The following is a 7,787-nucleotide window of genomic DNA, read 5'->3' on the forward strand; positions in this document are numbered from 1 at the left end:
AAAGTCGTTATTCTAAAGCTAGTAATTTACAAGGAGGTGAATAGAACATAATTCTCTGAGAGAATTCCCATGATCTGGGTGTTTCTGTACATCAGGCCATAGTCTAAACCTGTTGTGTTCTTTTTAAGACAAAAATTCCTCATTTTTGTTCAGCAATGTTGTGCCTAAGCCACACGATGGCGCCAGAGGCATTGCTGTTGCTACTGATGGGCATGCTGAAGGGACTGTTGCTTCTCCTGGTTTTGGTCTGATATTCTGGCAATGCAGTTTGTGCTACCAGAAGCACCCTTACCAGAAAACTAACTGCAGCCAGAAAATACACACCATTTTTTCACTCAGGAGCCTGATCCTGTATTATATCGGATTAGGCAGGAGAGAAGCATGCAGGAGAAAGTGTTAATGTAGAGGGGTGTCAAGAGGAAATGAATAAAAAAAACTGGTGGGAATTGCTGAATCTGGGTGCCCAGAGGTAAGATTTGAGCCTGCCTGTGAGGTCCCATCGTGCATGGAGTGCACCCCATGAACTGGCTCCAGGATGAGTTTAGCACCTTGGTCCTGGGTCTGTTGAGGCTGAGAAGGAGAAGATTCATGTTCTTGGGGGTGCCCTGGTTACCCTGCTCACAGGAGTTGGTGGTTTTGTTGCAGCGATGAGATCTGGCAGGACAAATCCCACTGCCCACACACAGGATAAAATTATAAAAGAGCTATGAGATGGTAGCTGCTGCCCTAAGCCACAGAAAAACAGGCTTTGCCTAGGCTTCCTATGTCAGTTCCTGAGGTCGGGAAATGCCTCAGACAGTGGCAAGCAGAGTGATATTTTTCATTTTTTTTTGGGGGGGGGGGGAGGAGGGAGGAATAAGGGTGGTTGTGAAAAAAAATGGACGTTAAGAACAATTATTTTCTTTTTATTTATTTACTTACTTTCTGCTTGCAGAAAACAGGACAGAAATAGTTACCACAGCAGAGCAGAAAGTGCGGACACATCTCCGGCCTTCTTCTAGATGCTGTTTCCAGTTTGGGATAGTGCTTTAATTATCACAGCCTTCTGCACGTTTGCAGGGACACAGCACTGTGTTAAGTGACAGTGGTGTACACCTTCCTTCTGGTCTCTGCATCTTCGTTCCTCATGTGGACATAGTCACAGGGTGAGTCTCTGATTTTGATTTTCCCCCTCTTCACGGTGAATCTTTCTCTTTGTTAAGGTTATCTGCCATACCAGTAAATGGCCTGTCTGTCCATCCTGACCTGTGGTACAGGCAGCTCAGGGGAGAGATGCAGATTGCCATACATACATAGTCATAAATTCTCTTGAACTAGTAGCTCTCCTGCTCTCATATTGTGTGGCTAGTGCCAGACTTTTTCCTTTAAGACTCCAAACTGCTAGAGCAATCTGTGTTATACCAGTAAGCACTACAGTCCCCAGTCATACGCAGCATTAGTATCACCACCTTTCTCATACCATAAGTGCTGCCGGCATGTCATTAAGGCACTGATTCAGGGGGCTCTAACACAGTGCATTACTGCCCTGATCTGAGGACACTGTGACATTTGGGCTTTGTTGCAATTTGGTTTGGCTGAACCCCTCTTTTGGGTCACTATTTATGCTCTTTTTTATGATTTTCAGCATTTATAGGTCATTGCTACAGCTGGAAAGAACCCATAGTCTCTTCAGTGCCTCCTTTTTTGGGAACAATGTCAAATGTGTTTACTAAAAGGAATGTAATTTAAAGCATTATAATGCTGAAAAAGTGCATGGGGCCTAGCAAAATGCAAAACTTATAAACAAGGAAGTTGTAGGTTACCTGGAGAAAAAGTGTTCAGGTGGAGATCTGTGGGTAAGACAGATTAAATGAAATTTGTTCTGGTTTTGGTCAAAATGTTCCTATTTTTCATCTGAGGAGTATATCTTCTCCAGATACAAAGCCTGTGCAAAGCTTTCCAGGTCTGAACAGTTCTTTGCCAGGAATTCTCTTATTTTTTTCTTTTTTTTTTTTTTTTTTTTTTTTTTTTTTCAGAGTTATTCTTTGCTGTCTTTTATTTCCACTGCAGGTAAACAATTATAAAGGAATTGAGCAAACAAATCCCATTGCATGCATTTTTTTTTCCTGTCAAATAAGCCATCTACAAGCTTCCACTTGTGTTCCTGGACTAGGACATCATTAATCCTATGACATCTGCAGCAGCAACTATTGCTGTGCAAGCATGTTCTCCTCTAGGAATAGGTGTGTTGGATTTAGTTTTAACAACAGATGATTTTATGTGGGGAAACTACACGTAACTGCAGGCCTTGAATGCAAATTTCCTAGTTTTTCTTAGAGCTCTTCCTGTGCAGTTGGCATGTATGTGACTTTTAAATCATTTTTGATATCCAGTTTGAAGTGGAGGAACCACTTGCAGGCATGTTTTTCACAGCTGATCAGTCATTGAACAGAGGCCTTCAGACAGCAGGTAAACAGTGGGTACAAGCCCTGAAGGTGATGACTTCTGCCAGAGGGCCTCGGCTGTCTGCATGGTTGGGTAACAGAGACTCCTTTTAAAAGACCTATGATTCAGTGTATTCCTCTGCCTTGCTACATGTAGTGGTGCTGCTGTTTGTAAAGTCAAGCTGCAGGAAAAAACAGAAGCTTCAAAAACACAGTAAGGGACAGCACTGAGCCCTCTCACAAAGCTCTTTATTCCCTTTCTAGACTTTCAGTCTCTTGCAAAGAGAGTGCCCAACTATTCATGTCTGATATGAATACCCTAGAGCTTTGGTTTCTGAGTAGGTTATTTAAAGGTTATGTGCTGTCTTCTTTCAAGAAGAGCCCAGGTGCCAATTTAGCATGTCTGGCCATCAGGGGACTTGCATGATCTTTGTCCAACTTTTCTATGTTGGCATTATAGCGCAGGGCAAGCTTGAACAAGATGCAGGCTCTCAACTTACGTCTCCTCTGATATGTGACTGTCCTTATTGAGCCTTTGCTTGGGGTTACACGGTGTTAATATGCGTGTGTGATGTGATGTGACAGAGAGACTGTGGCCGATGAGTGGTGGGCCTCCTTTGGGGCACCGATAACCTTCCTCTGTCCCGACAGAGCACCATGGTCAGGCTCTCACTTGCTGACCACACGTAGCATATAGACACACCACTACCAGGAGATCCAGCTCCTTCTCACTGGAGAGACACCGCAGCCCTCCAAGACCCTTATGGGAAGTCAGTCAGCTGGGTATCAGCAAGGAGAGGGATGTGGGAATCAAGTGTGTAAGTCTTATGAGCAGAGAGCATGGCTTGGCCTGAAGATGATGGAGAAGATGTCCATCCAAGGGACAAGGTTTTTTTCCTCATGTCTTTTTATGAGAAACTTCAAACCATCATGTTTAAAATGGACTTGCCAATCTAGGGTGCTGGGCTTGAGTCTGTGAAGGCTTCTCATGCATACATGTGCCAGCACATCTTCTAGGAGTTAGGCAGCTGTCAGCAGTTTTCAACATGTGCCGGTACTGATTTGGAGCAGGATTATGTGAGTTACTCAGAAATTTTTTTTCAAAATCATTTCTATCAGAGCTCAGGAACAGCAGCACTCCCAGTGAAGAAGTTGGAGGGGTTTCTACTGTAGGGAGAATTTAGTAGGTCTGTAACCATAGAAGGAAACTTCAGCTACTGAGATGTTCATCAGTCTATGTTCCCTTTGGCACATGGCATGGGATAAAAGTTTGCAAAGATGGCTGTGAAGAATTCAAAAATTCAGCAAAGTTTGTCTCTTACTCAGATCTGTCGGCCTATGTACATCAGACACAGACCATTTAAAATTTACTTATTTTTCAAGTGACACAGATCAGAGCTGCAGTTTCTGAATGTAAAAGGCACACAATGGCATTTACTGAACACAATGGATGTTAATATGTGAAATTTATATTGCTGGAGGTTGAAAGTATTGTTGTTGTCTGAAACAGGGCTGTGCACATATGGCCTCATCTCCCAGAACTGGTTTACTGCCTGCGTATGTAATCAATGGTGTATTTATACAAGGATGAAAATGTACTTCTTTGCTCTCTATTATATCAGAATCAAGATGAGTGGCATCCTGTGTGCTGGCAACAAGCACTTCCAATAGCATTTTAAAGTGTCTCTCCTCAAGCAATATCAATGCTTACAGCCTCAGACTTCACATTCATTATTTGTTTGGTATTTGAGGGAAAGCCGTTCTGTTCGACTGCTTTAATAGTGCTCAAATAATAAAGTTAATGCTGAGATCAGTCCCATTAGCTGTTTCTTTATAAGTGCCAAGTAACTATGATGCTAAGGTCTCCTGATTCCAAATTATGTAGCTTTTCTACATAAGCTTAGGTATTTTATTTGCAGAATACATTGCAACATTTCTTGTTTTGTTTTGTTTTGTTTTTCAATTAACCATCTCTGAGGGTTTGAATGCTGTAGTGCTAACGAGATACTCAGCATTTCCTCCATTTCCTTCAGGGTCTTCAGCTGAGATCCAGCCTAACTCAGGCTGTTAACTCAGAACCAAAAATGTTCTCACCAGTTCAGTGTTAGTGGGGTGAAATGAGCTTGAGAGGTCTCAGTTGCAGCTTGTGCTATGAATTCATTCCCCTGCTTTGTGCTAATTGTGTTAGACACAGAGGCCAGGAGCCATTATTTGCCTGCACCTATTAGTGCAGGCAAATAGAAAAGTAAGTTTTCTTATCTCCAGTGTAGCAAGGGGCTGGGAGAGAGTCAGTCTGTATTTAATGGAGTAGTGCAGAACTGGGGTGATGAAAGCTCCTACAGACTTGCACAGATTAATGTAGTCACTTTAACATACACTGGGGAGCAAAGGATTTCTTTAACAGATGTTTCATAGCTTTCAAGAACCTGAATCAGCTGAGCACCAGTCTCACACAGGTGTAGGTGTTGGGTTTAGAGATTGCAACCATCCCATTATACCTTTCTGCATTGCCCTGTAGTGCTTAGCAGGGCTATTTTATGGTAGTAGGGCTGCAATCTGAGCTTGTGTAAGTATTGACCTCCCTTATGGGTTTGGCTTATTACAGAACCTTAGCAAACTTGTCAAAAAAAAGTAGGTAACTCCTGCTCTTTTTAAATTGTTATATGCGTGATGTGACCTATATGGTTCATCTAATTGATGGTTTTTATTTTATCAGGGAGGTGCAAAAAATCCAGTAATAACATCAGTCGTCCCTTAAAAGATCAGTGATGGTCCCGAATTATAAAGAAATTGAGCAGAAGAAGCTTTGTTAGTTAAACAAAGGCAGAAATGTTTGTTGTTGATTAAAACCAAATTTAACTTTTTGGATATGCAGGAACATTACAGATGATAAACTTTGGACTGAAACCACTTCTTAAATTAATGAGGTGGTAAATAAGTGCTGTCATTTGTGTGGAGAAAAGCTTGAAAAACGGCAGTGTTTGGTATAGTGTGGAATAAAAAATGAATCATTTTTTCTTTCACAAAGACCCAAAGAAAGCTCTTTCTTGGGCAAGCAATCTGGAGGGCGGCTGATACTTAGGAAGACAAGACAAAACTTATTTTGTTTTTCTGACTCCAGTTTGGTAGACCTAAGAAGCGTAACAACTAAAGGACAGAGCCTAAAACACGCATCCCTGGCCTCCCCTGGGGTACTAGGTGGATGGTGTGTATTAACATACATGCTGTTTACGGAGGGATGTGCAGTTTAGGATGTGCATGTCCTCTGTTACTAGGGTGTAGGAAGCAATAAATTCCTTTTACCTGGAAAGAGAGAATTTTCTGTTACTTTTGCTAGGGTTTTTGAGATTTAACAGGGCTTGTGTCTGCCCAAGCCCTTGGGGGGTGGTGGTGGAAGGAGTTTAATGGGGGCTGAGAGCCTGGGAAGAGGATCTTCTCAAAGGAAAGAGACATTTTATTATTATGGAGCACGAGGAAGTCTGGAAACCTTGCTTGCTTTGGGAAGTGAGTCTCTAAACCACTTTGCATTTTTGTGTATACTTCAGAGTATAATTACGAATACCTATTATTATGGCTGTTTCTTTTAATCAGCATGAACTGTCTGTCTCGTAATACTTTTCATGCTGCTAAGGAAATACATGCACATGTCTTTATTGCTTTTTTTGTCAATCTCCCTTGTACGTTTCTTAGTGCAAATCCTTTCCAGAGGATTGGCAATAGCCTTTCTTTTACAACAAACAGTTTGATTTAGGAGTGCTGCTGCCCATCATTGCTACATTAGTGAAGAAATGAAATGTTTATGGGCTAATCTATACCATCCTCCCAAACCATAGATTTTGGTAATGGAAAGTTCAGTTTAATGCTCTAATAAACTGTGCTCTGATATCCATGTATGCTGTGCCAATTAATCTAGAAGGTAGATGTGAGAGTGAAATCCTGTATCTTCAGCAATGTTTCAGTCTTCATTCTGAAATAAATGTAAGTACCTGGGTAGATGGGGAAGCGTGGCATTCTTCATGATAAAATAAATGAGAAATAATAGGTTACTAAGGAACTGTTCTTTTTTCATGAGACACTTAAGCCCTTCCTTGTACCCCTGTAAAAGTCAGCCTCCCTGCTGTAAGAAGGATGCGGGTTTAAGCTACATCAGGGCTACATGGACAACAAGATACTGCTTGGAAAAAGACTGAACCTGTTCAGTTTAAAAACTGAGATTAGTTTGAAAACCTGCTGAAGTGGAGTGGTCTTGTAATAATGGTATGAAATACTGTAAAAGGGGAGCTGTGTGGAAAAAAAGAAAATATTGCTATGGGAGAGCAGGCTTACATCCCTGGATGGGTTATATTAGAGGACTTTGTTCAGTCAGGAGCCTTGTACATGCAAATTTTTCTGCCAGAAGGAGGATGTGTTTGCTGAGCTTCCTCATTGGGTTTTCCATGGTGGCATGTGTTGGAGCTACTTTTCCTCAGTTGTTCTGCCCTTTCTGCCTTGGTTTTGTATGGTGCCCCAGCTCTCTGGTATCAGTCACCCTCCATGGTGCTGTGTGCCAAGGGCCAGCGTTTTGCAGCTTGACCTTTCCCTTGGGATCTAGCCCTGCTCCTGAGGAGTTAAACTCAATTGCTTTGAGTAATGGAAAGTATGTTCATTAACAATGTTCTATTTAAAATACAAAGCAAATGCAACGATAGCAAGAGGTGTCAGATGACCAAGACTGAGAATCACTCTTTCCATTTGGAGCCTGAGCAGATGCAGGGCAGCCTTCTGCAGCTGCTGGGGTCTCCGGTCTCTCTCTCTGGGGTGAGGAGGAGCTGAGGAGCTCAGCACTGTGCGAGCACGTGCTGTATGGGAGTGCAGCGTGGTGCTGCTGGTGCTGGGCACATCTTTCCTCAGGAAGCAAAAAAATAAGGAGAGGAGGCCTTCTTTTTAGGAGCATCCCCCAGGATCAGAGCTCTGAGCAATGCAGGGGTTACTAGCATGTGGGCAGTAGGTCAAATCAACAAGTTTAACTTTTTAATTGTTTTTGAGGCAAAGCAGAAGGTTTGGCAGCTCATAAAAAACACACCAGAGCTTTTCATGCATTTCCAAGTTGTGCTTTCAGGTTGGGTACCTGTTGGGATGGGGTTTATCAATGGAATTAAAACTGAGTGATCTGGGTTTGTTCTTTCTCTCAAAACTTTTTTTTTTTTCTTTAAATTGTCAAAACATCTTGTTTTCATTGGAAGATATAGTAACAATTTTCTGGTTGTTGTCACAATGGTTGAATGAGAGTGGCTGGTTGAAGCTGTCACTAGTTGGAAGAGGCTACTATTTAAGGAGTGGGTCTTTCTTTATAAATGGCTGAATGAAGATAATCCCCAAATGTTG

The sequence above is a fragment of the Aythya marila genome (assembly GCF_965140915.1).
Source record: "Aythya marila genome assembly, chromosome: 6".
In the NCBI taxonomy this organism is placed as follows: domain Eukaryota; kingdom Metazoa; phylum Chordata; class Aves; order Anseriformes; family Anatidae; genus Aythya; species Aythya marila.